This window comes from Canis lupus, chromosome 13 (assembly GCF_003254725.2).
Source record: "Canis lupus dingo isolate Sandy chromosome 13, ASM325472v2, whole genome shotgun sequence".
Classification (NCBI taxonomy): Eukaryota; Metazoa; Chordata; class Mammalia; order Carnivora; family Canidae; genus Canis; species Canis lupus.
In genome coordinates, this window is record NC_064255.1 from 15,879,538 (window position 1) to 15,891,995 (window position 12,458).

The window sequence follows — 12,458 nt, forward strand, 5'->3', positions numbered from 1 at the left end:
TATCGTTAGGACTGTATTTGTAAGTCTTTTCTTCTGAGATCACTGGTTTTTAAATTTCATAACCAAGTTGCATAAATACTTATACGAAGTGGCGATCTCTATATTTCCTTGATTCCTCTGCTGGTTTTCTATCAGAGTACATGCCACAGGAGTAAGAGTGTTTATCTCGCCACCTTCAACAGGCCAGTTGTCAACACCATCAAGTAGCATATTCTTATAAATGCAAATATGGACACTTCCTCTTCACACAACTCTTGAGAGATACAAATTTGGCATAAGGCCAAGCACTTCCATTTACACAGAACTGTTGATTCTAGAGCACTGAGTCCAGAGAGAATTTAGCTCTAAAAACACAGCCATCAAACCCAAAGGATGAAGAATGGACTGGATGGATCACTAGAAATAGACTTAGGCATTTCTTCCTGACTCAGTTACAATACAGAAAAACACTAAGAAGCAGCCTAGGTAACATCTACATCTTACTCATTTTTTACCATTATGTTGTTGCTTAACACACAAATTCTCAAAGGATTTGATTTCAGAACCCCTGTACATGTTTTAAATTATTGAGGAACTCCAAAGGGATTCTGTTTATAGTTGTGTATAATTATTTACTGTACTCAAACTTAAAACAGAAAAAATTTTTAAAGAGTTTACTTATTTATTTGAGAGAAAGACAGAGAGAGCAAGCACGAACAGGGGAAGAGGCAGAGGGAGAAGCAGACTTGCAGTGGAACAGGACCCTAGGATCATGACCAGAGTGGAAGGCAGATGCTTAACTAACTGAGCCACCCAGGCACTCCAAAATAGAAAATTTTAAACACAAAAATCCACAAGCACACATATTGTTATTAGCCATCAGAAAGATGATGCCATTAAATCTTGGGCAGCCTCTGGAAAACTCCACTGAACAGTTGTGGGAGAGTAAAAAATGATCACTCTTAGTTTTATTATGAAGGAGCTTCAGCACTGCAGATCCCCTAAAAGGATCTTGGAGACTCCTAGGGGCCCCTGGACCATCCTTGTATACTGCTGGCCTAGCTCATAAGGTGCAAATAAACAAGTTTGTTATTTAAATTAATTAGTGATAGCTTCAGTTTATAGCCAATATTTACTGCCAATGTTACATTTACACAACTATCTTCACTGAATCATGATCAGAGTCTGCTTGCCATTGCAGTTTTATTTTCATATCAGTCAATCAGTTTTGGTTACTAGCCAATAAGACTATCAATAGAAAACCCTAGGACAAGAAAAAATACGTTACTGAAGGACAATTATAAGCCTTGCTCAAAATCTTTGTTTATAATAATATAAAAGGAGACAGATGGAAAGTAGGGGGAGCGGGGGACACTTTTTGGTGGGGTTAGGTAAAGGCTGAAATTGTGCAATTTAACAACCATTGAATTAACAATTCCATCAATTTTCAGAATGTTACCATTATGAGAAGTTATTCAGGTATAGGAAAAGTTATAGTATTTATGGTTAGGTTTGTAAGTGCTGCATTTGACACAGTCTCATAAAACTCTTTCAGATACTTGCAGAATTGCCTTGGTTTACCTAGTTGTTCCACAAGCCAGGTCAGTTTCCTTTTCCATGTCAAGTAACTGTGATTAATAAATATGCAAATAAAACCACAAATAAACTATAATCAAGTCTTAAATTGCTGAGAATTTCTCTTATGTCTTTTAATCTGAGACTCAGAAGAGGGAGAAATCAAGTTTTCTATAGCAAACTATAAATATCCTTTGGCGAAGAATCTGAATCTATAAACTTTTTAGCTATAATAGTCATTGCTTACTTGCTTCTGCTTTGAGTGTTCTTTACCATTTTCAGCCTGTTGCCCATTCCAAGTAGATTAGAGAGTCAAATAAATCATTCCAGTAGAGGACAATCTTAAAATGAAATGTCTGTTGGGGAAATCGCTTTTCCATTTATTAATATTAATTTTTAACTTTACCATATGTTCAGTTCGTTTTCCACCTCTCAAAGTTAGGGCTCGTGGTGTGTGTGTGTTTTTCTGAACAGTTGAAAGAATGATATTACGCATCCAGTGGTCAGTTTACAGCCCTCCCATTCCAGTTCTTTATCCTGAGTTTAGCTTGTCCCAGGTATGGCCACATTCTGGTAAATCCCTTAAGCAAGAAACACTGTAGCCAATTTAAACAAAAGCGAGGGAGGGAGAGCTGCTGTGAACAGCAGCTATGCCAATGGGAAAAACGAAATCAACCGTTTGCCAATACTCTGTGGCCTGAGGGTTAACGTAGTGTCCAAACAGAACTTATAAAATAAGCCTTAAAATTGAAGCATCGCAGAGTAGGGAAAAGAAACCACCAACGAAAGGTGATGAAATGTTTTTCTATTTCAGCACTGGGATGTATCTTTGGAACGTCTGATAAATACAAGATATTAGAAATCTGTCTCATATTGTTGATCTTTTATAAGACCAGATGGATACTGGGCATAGGGGTAGACAAAATTAACTTATAAATGAATCTGTATTTGCATTAAAAAAAACTCAGCAGGATGACATCATGCATTCAGGCCTGTTTGCTTTTGTTGATGAACATAACAGTTGTTCATAAAGTTAGAACAAGAAAATGTAAAAAACTGTCAAATTAGAGAACTTGTCAATTGAAAGGGTGGCCACCCTCTCCCTAATTTGGAGTCTTCATAAATGACTATGTTAAGTAACTGTTGTTTTAGGCAAAAAGGGAACTACAAAATGTTGTGAGACAATGAGAAGTTATTCTGTTGTTGGCCCTTCATAACATCCATTCACCCTCCTTCTCCAAGGACTTTTGTACAAGTCACAAGCAGCAAAATAGTCTAATAACTAAAACAACTACTAGGAATCATAGGTTTTGTCAGCATGACATTAAATAGCTTATTTAAAAGCTACAAATACTGCCACATTTACTTAGATTGCACATATATTATATCATCCCTTGAGTGTTGAGAGGATTTTTTTTACTAACAAAATAGTACTATCAGCAGCCATTTGTTTTGGTCTCTCCTTAATATTTAATCCTCACACTAACTCTACAAGATAGATGTTCGAGATTTGAACCTAGATCTTTCTCTGCCCAAATCCTTCATTCTTTTCACTAAGTGCAATGATGTCTAAACCACTGACAGCTGGATAAGAATACATATGGCTTTTTGTCACCATGACTTTCATGTTAGAGTTAAGACTCACTCACCCAGGAAGGAAAAGGTGGGAGGAGACTGAATTGTGGCTACTTGTGTAAAATGGATTCTGATGATAACCAAGTATTTTAATTTCTGGGACAATGAAGTGAACCCTGAACAAACAAACCCCGGCTTTCTCTTTGCTGTAAACATCAAATATACTGCTGCCACTATGCCCAACACTGTTTCCATTATGCCCATTATGGCAGGTTTTCCTATAAATGTATAGAGCAAAGACCAGAGTCAGATGGAACCAGCATTTCATACATGTTAGACCTAGAAATGGTGGCTTTTACTGTTGGTAAACAATGGCTATAAGATGATGTTTCTCCATTTTCTGACAAGATGACCACAACCAGAAACAAACAAGACAACAAAATGTCACATGAAAAGCTGAGAGATATGCCAGTATCTACAATTGGGAAATCTCATATGAAAGATCTCCTATTATATGCCTAATACAAAGCCATTATTACTATTTGTATTTAGTTAGTGGCCATTTGCCACTTGGTTACCAATCTGTCAACAGTTTTTAAGTAGTCAAATTGAAAGTCAGGTAGCTATCTTATTCTAACCCATTGAGATGCTAATAAATAAGTAAAGACATTCATCTGTGTTATTACTACATTGTATTTATTTTGGGATATGAAATAATTCTCATTTTTCTTCCAGGTGAGGGATTAACAATCAATTTAAAGTGATTTCTATAAAGATTCTCATTCAGGCATTCAATGACATTTGGAACTCTTTAAATGGGGTAATGATAAAACTCATTCAGTTTTCAAACTTTTAAAGCACGAAACTCTATATTAAGATGAAATTTTCTTACTGAGGCCCAATAAGTCAAACTAAGTAATAAGTAAAAATGGAACTGCTTTGGTGAAATCTGACTGGGAAGTTGCTACAGGCCCTTCTCAATATCAGTTCCCCATCACAACCTTAACCACTCTTGAAAATAAGTCATGATGCATTCTTCAGGACTCCTTGGAGCTCAGGTCGTAAAATGATCAATTACATGACTGATTGAATTTTTTCTTGAAATTGGAAATCAACTATTACGTGAGCTGTAACTTTAAAGTGATGAATTTTTATGAAACAACAAGAACATCATGATTCATATAATCCATGAGTGCTGTGCACTTCAGGGTAGTCTAAATTGGAAACTAGGCACTTACTCCACAAATGATGGCATTGCTCAAAATAGTTTTGGAATGTTCATTTTGGTATTGTCCCTTACATGTTCTTCTGGATTCTGTCAATATTGGCAAACCATTGTCTTTTGAAAATGAATTTGATCTTTTAGAATAGTCAAAAATGTAACAAGGGCTGTCAATGGTAGTAAATGGCTCGTCAGAGAAACACTGTTCACTTATTAACTTGTTTTAGTAAACCTAGCATGTGACCATAAAACATTAAATAGTTTTTTGTTCAGCTTAAAAACTTTTATTTCTGAAAAGAAAGAAAAGAATCCAGAAGAGATCTAAAAGCAGGAAAGCTGGATTTTATGAAACAGTTATTTTAAATATGACAATTCTTTGTGGATGTATGAATTCTTGCTGAATTATCCCACTTTTAAATAAGCATCTTTCATATAGGAACAATCAACCACTATAAATCTTGACAGCTCGGTGTTTCCCATTATAAACCAAGAGCAATTCTACTGCTTCCTTATTTACTATGAAAGGTTATGGTTAAAAAAAAAAAAAAAAAAAGGTTAGTTCTGTAGAGAACACTTATGGCCTTGAAATCTGCTATTTTAAAAAAGACTTTGATTGGGGGAAAAATAATTAGAATTATGAGGAGATGAGGAAGAATTTCAGCAAAACCACCTCTGGATTGACTTTTAAAATATTTTTACTTAGGTTATTTTAAAATATTATTTAATAAGGGTTATTTTAAGATCATGATTTTAAGGGGAAATAACAAAATTTCTTAAGAGGAGAGAATACAGAGTAGTCAGCCTGGGAAAGTCTGACTGTTTACTGAGAGGTCACTTAAAATTCAGTTTCAGTTAAATGCTCAGGAGTGTCTACTGTTTTCTTCCACATGCACAGCTCTAACTCATTTAATCCTCAAGACAGTCTTAGAAGCTGCATAATACTATCTCCATATTAAAGCTGAGAAGGAGATGCCAGGCCAGCTCAGTCAAGAGAGCATGCAACTCTTAATCTCAAGGTCATGAGTTCAAGCTCCAGGTTGGTCATAGAGTTTACTTTAAAAAAAAAAAGAAAAAAAGACATTAAAACTGAGAAGAGAAAAAGCTGGACACAGAGAAGCAACATAATTCTCCCATTGTGTAATTCTGGCAAAACTGTCCTCTGGGTCTAAACCCAATGCCCCTTCCATTATACCATTTCAACTCTAAGGCTAAAAAGGCCAAGATGCTGAGCATCAGCAATAAAGGAAAATCAGGGGACATTAGGATTTTAATAGATTAGAATTCAAGATGAGAATTGCCTCAGGATCCAACTCCTTGGACATGTGACCACTTTGGTTTCAGCACAAGGGATAAGTTAACTTATACAACGTGAGACAAAGTCAATAATGGCTCACTTTAAGTGAACAGAACTGGTGGGAGAAAATAGGACGAAGTCAGGTATAATACTTATGACTTAATCCTTCATAAGAATACCCTTCAAAGTCTCTCATCTTCTTTCCATAGATTCCTGTTGTCTCTTAGTGAGAGAGACAAAGAAGAGCAACCATCACAGCTGCCCTGAGGACTTTAAAGGCTAGAGCAAAGATCTTGACCAAGGACCATACATCTTCCTCAACCAAACCCCTCGGCTATCTCCTCGTATATCTTTGTACACATTTTTATTCTTAAAATGTTGCCTGGTAGAAAAAAAAAAAACACACCTAGTAATGTTTTTTTATGACTCATTAGTCACAGGGTAGTTCAGACAATGACTAGGTGAAAAATGGTTCAGATAGCGCAGGTTCTCTTACATCGACTACCTAGGAGTCGCGCTATAAGAAGCAACAACCTCTCCTCTTCTCCACCATCCAACCCGCAGCCGCAAAGCAGCAACCATGTGTGAATGCATCTCCGTCCACCTTGGCCAGGCTGGTGTCCAGATCAGCAATGCCTGCTGGGAGCTCTATTGCCTGGAACACTGCATTCAGCCCAATGGCCAGATGCCAAGTGACAAGACCATTGGAGGAGGAGATGACTCCTTCAACATCTTCTTCAGTGAGACGGGCGCTGGCAAGCATGTGCCCAGGGCAGTGTCTGTAGATCTGGAGCCCAGAGTCATTGATGAAGTTCACACTGGCACCTACCGCCAGCTCTTCCACCCTGAGCAGCTCATCACAGGCAAGGGAGATGCTGCCAATAACTATGCCCGAGGGCACTACACCATTGACAAGGAGATCATTGACCTTGTCTTGGACCGAATTCAGTAACTGGCTGACCAGTGCATGGGTCTTCAGAGCTTCTTGGTTTTCCATAGCTTTGGAGGAGGAACCGGTTCTGGGTTCACCTCCCTGCTGATGGAATGTCTCTCTGTCAATTATGGCAAGAAGTCTAAGCTAGAGTTTCCATCTACCCTGCACCCCAGGTGTCCACAGCTATAGTAGAGCTCTACAACTCCATCCTCACCACCCACACCACCCTGGAATACTCTGATTGTGCCTTCATGGTAGACAACGAGGCCATATATGATATCTGTCAAAGAAACCTCGATATTGAACGCCCAACCTTCACTTATCTAAATAGGTTGATAAAAAAAATAAATAAATAAAAATAAAATAAATAGGTTGATAGGTCAAATTGTGTCTTCCATCACCGTTTCCCTCAGATTTGATGGAGCCCTGAATGTGGATCTGATGGGTTCCAGACCAACCTGGTGCCCTATCCCCGCATCCACTTCCCTCTGGCCACATATGCCTCTGTTATCTCTGCTGAGAAAGCCTACCATGAACAGCTTTCTGTAGCAGAGATCACTAATGCATGCTTTGAGCCAGCCAACCTGATGGTGAAATGCGACCCTCGCCATGGTAAATACATGGCTTGCTGCCTGTTGTACCATGCCGATGTGGTTCCCAAAGATGTCAATGCTGCCATTGCTACCATCAAGACCAAGCATACCATCCAGTTTGTGGACTGGTGCCCCACTGACTTCAAAGTGGGCATTAACTACCAGGCTCCAACTGTGGTACCTGGCAGACACCTGGCCGAAGTACAGTGAGCTGTGTGCATGCTGAGCAACACCACAGCCATTGCTGATGCCTGGGCTCGTCTGGACCACAGGTTTGACCTGATATATGCCAAGCGTGCCTTTGTTCACTGGTATGTGGGTGAGGGCATGGAGGAAGGAGAGTTTTCTGAGGCCCGTGAGGACATGGATGCCCTGGAGAAGGATTATGAGGAGGTTGATGTGGATTCTGTTGAAGGAAAGGGTGAAGAAGGAGAGGAATACTAAAGTTAAAAATGTCACAAAGGTGCTGCTTTTACAGGGAAGCTTATTCTGTATTGAACATTGATAAGTTGTGCTCTGATCAGTTAATTTGTTTGTAGCAGTGTATACTCTCATATACAGTTACTGACCTCTGCTTTAAAACACAACACTTTGTTACAGATCCAAGCTGTCCATTTCTCTGATGGGTTAAATTAAAGTATTCTCTGTCTTAAAAAAAAATAGTTCAGATAAATTAATGAATACTAAATTCATAATGGGTTGCTATAAAACTGATATGGCATGTGGAAATGCTTTCTCTTTTGATATTTAAACCATTCAGACAGAAGATAAACTAAGTTTCTTTTAATGCATCCATGACTTAATCAACATAATAACCAATGATTAACACTTTTACAGATGCAGAATCAAAGAGATAAATAAAGTTGTCCAGATTCAAAAAGCCAGATGAGACTAGGATTTAGATATACTCAGGTTCCTATACTCTTGTTCATTAGGCTCTTTCTGCTTCAGACAAAAAAGATTTCAGCACACAGACACACACACACACACACACACACACACACACACACTGGCTGCCAATTATCCGGGGAACAAATCAAGGAACTGCATAGGCTCTGGGTCTTCCACTTGAGACAATTTTAAATTCCTAAATTTTCCTCACGAGTTCACTATGAAATGGTTGTGTGCACAGTAATTTCCAGGTGTATTTTGGGATTGGTCTAAATACACAAAAAGTACTATGAGAAGATTTTTCTACAATAGCATTATCACTAAATGTAATTGCACCTTATATCACTATACCTCAAGATACCTCACTATATCTTAAAAATTCCACTTAAGTCACAATCCAAATGAAATTATCTCTCTGAATTGTCATTCTGAGTTTCTAAGTAAAACGTGAAGATACAATCTCATTACAACAAATTCATGTTACAGATTATTTTGTGAATTGGTATGCTTTTTTTCTTCAGGATTTGTACCAATTAAAAATATTACCTGTAAAGAAACTCCATCATCATGTCATATGCTTTATTCGCTTTTCATGCTTGGGAAGTCTGGTTATGAATCAATAAAGGGAGTCCATGGTGATGTTCTACCCAACATTTAATCTCTCTGGATCTGGTATTTTCTCTTCCTTGATATGCTCCCTCCAGGATATATGTGATTCCCCCTACCACATGATGTGAAATTTTCTTTCGCTGTTCCCTTCACGGTTCACATTGTTTTTTAAGTGTAATTCTTTGATTAATATCATTCTTTCCTACCAAACTGAAAATGCTATAAGGGTATTGACTACACCCGTAGTACCTTCTTGCTCGGTAATTCAAGAAGTATTTGTCAATAAATAAATAAATAGACCCATTCCAAAGGGATATTGTGAGTTGACAAAAAACCAAAAATCCTACCAAAATGAAAGTCTTTTGTAAACTGGAAAAGAAATGCTATATAAATGTAAGCTCTTCTTCTTGATCTATTAGCCTTTATCTTTTCAATCAATATTCAAATAAAGAGGAAGTGGTAGTACAGATACTGTCAGACTGGCAAGTTCCCCAAAGTTTCTGGGCTTAATAGAGCTGGCAGTTGGCAAATGCTTCATCATCTCTGTGGGGAAGAAGGAGAGAGAGAAGTGATTCACCTCTCATATTACCCCTGGGGGACAAGCAATTCACATAATTGCTCCTGTAGGAGGAAAGAGAGAGAGAAAACAATTCCAAAGACATGAGACCGGCCATCTGATATCAACTTCTTTTGGGGATTCCTGCAACTGTCGCAATTTTTAGGGGTAGCACTCCTGGGCTATAATATTCAAATTCACTGAGGATATCATGCTATGGAGCCAAAGTTCTGTAGCCTATAATTTATTTTTTTAAACCTATCTACCTAAGCACTCTTGAGGAAAAATAACTTAATTCCATGTCTTAAAGTTAATCTAACTACTAAAGTCACAAGACTGGCAATAATCACCTTAATCATTCTAGCTAGCATTGTTACAAAGTAGGGCACAGAGAGCTGCAAACAAATGCATGGCACTCAATCAGTCAGAGCTGAGAGGAACTACTGTACACCTGGGGTATGTTTAGAAACTGATTGAAAACTGTGTGAGCAGCAAGCCATGAAGATTGTACCTCCTGGGCTCCCACCTCTGCTGAACAGTGTCAACATGCCCAACTTCAGGACAGGCTGTTAATTTTGATTAGGGCTATGACTCCCAGTCAAGCAAGGGCAAAGCAGAATATGAGAGGTCAGATAAGAGGAAGCTAATTCCTGATCTATTTGCACTGGCACCTTGGAGGGGTCATGATTTGTGAGCCAAGTGGGAAATGCCTCCGTGGTCCCCTTGGTGAGGGAAATTCCCAGAAAAAAACCAACTCTGAATATGCATATGTGGAGGCAGCATGGTTAATCATCACCTTGCACATTGAAAGGGATCAAACTAGCACAAAGTGCTTCTGCTGAAAACAGATGATGTGTCCCTTTTCCCTATCCAGATGCAAATTGCTTCTGCAAAGAGCTGACTTCATTATAAAGAACTGGTACTGCCTGAATTTGAGAGGAGGATCACCAAGGGGCAGTGACCTTCTGTCTGGATCTGAATATATCAGCCTATCTTAGTGCTGAATAATGCATGTTATATTTATGTTCTAATTTAAATATTGTTTAATATTTAACTTGCTGTTGCCCATTCACTGTGTTAAAATAAGCAATTCCTAAATAGTATAGACATCATGCGATCTGTAAATGCAGTCATGTTGACATTGGGTTTTCTAGGGAAAAGTATGTGAACCTCAGTTGTTAGAAGGCTTGGAATCTGGAACATGTTACTTCATCAACCCTTGATCAGCCTTAAAAGACTTGCAGTATACGTTGTGAAGAACTTGAGGGAACTTTTTTTCTTCAAAGACAGTCTTAGTGTTAAGAAATGAACTAAGTTTTAAGAGGGTTATTTAAAACTTCGATCATGTTAATGGGATTTTTAAAAACCCAATAAAGACGTCGTCCTGATTTACTTGCTCTGGTTATTAGTTTATTAAACACTTTATTATTTGTCCCTTTATACACCATACACAGATTCTAAGTGACAGAAAACATCCAAATGAAGAATAGATTAAAAACTCAGTGTTTCTAAGTACCCAACATTAGAGCAAAGAAGATGACAAAAATTCTAGATGATTTAATTACTCTCCTGTTTTTTTTTTTTCCAAAGAGATACTGTGCTGTGATTTCAATATAGTTTCAATACTCCATAGATATCTTTAGTATAGTTGCATTTGCCCTGAACTTGGAGTCCAAATATATTAGCAAATCTTTTTTCTGCCCTAAGGGAGGGCATGCGTGATTCATTACTTCTGGACGCCAGTATATACTCATCTGGAAGATAGACAAAGCCATTGGATTAAGTGTTCAACCCTGCTCCCTTTCTGCTCTAGCAGTCTTTGGTTCTGATATAGCACTGCTAATAAGTAGAGATGGAACCATAGTCCCCATTGCATAGCTCAGATTCTAAGGAACTAGCTCAAGAGCATATACAACCTGAGGATGCAGCCAGGCTTTGAAGACATGATTGCTAATATCTAACTCGTGGTTCCTTTCCAATGAAATAGTGACCTGAAAGGAATGATGCATTCAGATGGATGAATAACAGAGCATCCACAAATAACTCAGTAAGACGCAAGACTGTATGAATTCTAATTTTATCATCTTTAAAGATTATAAGGCAGAAATAATAAAAGATTTTAAATTAGAGCTGGCAAAATGCTTCAAATTGAACTTTTTAAAGTCTAAATCATATTTGGACAAAATTACTGACAAAGTAAATTAATAATTCATCTGGAAAATCACACTAAAACATTATTGAATTGCTGAGACAACCAGTACCATTCCTGTGTTAAAAAAAAAACAAACAAATAATGTATCTCCTACCCCCAGCACAGACCTTTTTATTTACAAAATTAATTATGAAAATGAGATTTAGAGGTTTAAAATGCAGACTGTTGTACCATACTTTGATAGCACTGTAGCAACAATTATATTTAGAAGCTTTTAAATTAAAAATGTAAAAGCCTCATATTTGTCTTTTTAGTTTAATTAGTTGCTAAGTACCATACTGGAGGTCGCATTCATGACACAGCCTCATGGTTGCAAATCAGCACTCTCTAAAGGATTCACAGCAATTCTTTAAATGAGATGTCATAAATGCCCCATAACAATGCACTTAATGTCAATTTAATAAAATCACTTTTATATGTTAAATAGTAAAAAATGAATCCAGTGCCTACATCAGGCCTCTAAATTGTCAATTTGGTTCCCCATCCTCACACTGGCCTGTCTGAGAGAGGAAAAAAAAAAAAATACATTGCAAAAACATAAAACTAGTATAGCAAGCATTACTATTATACTTCCGGTAATATAGCTACAAATGTTTTCTCTGAATGAAGGATGATTTATCCAAGGTGAAAACAGAATAGAGTTTGTCTAATGAATTTAAAACATGAAATAATTTTATTGTGTAAGCTAAAGCTAAAATAACTGATAATCAAGCCTTACAGGACCAGCTCACAAACTTGCCTGAGGGTAGTAATGATATAGAGAAGGCCAGTGGGAAGGTATTTTTTTTTCCCCTCCCCTATGTATTGCCTGGGGGGAAAAGGCAGCCTATGAGTTAAGTCTCAAGTCCCAAACTGTCACTACTGCCTCTACAACAGCTAATATAACTAATTCTATTGGGGTGTTAGTCCTTCTCCTCAAAGTAGTTTAAGGGGTTCCACTTTTTAAAAATAATTACTATGAATGTGGCAGGCCCAGTGCTCAGGGCTTTCCATGATCTTAACAACCCCACATTTATTT

General features: G+C 37.6%; 1 pseudogene; it reads left to right on the forward strand.

Moving 5' to 3' along the window:
• Positions 1 to 6,225: 6,225 nt before the first annotated feature.
• Positions 6,226 to 7,748, forward strand: LOC112662262 (tubulin alpha-1A chain-like; annotated as a pseudogene).
• The last annotated feature ends 4,710 nt before the right edge of the window (positions 7,749 to 12,458 follow it).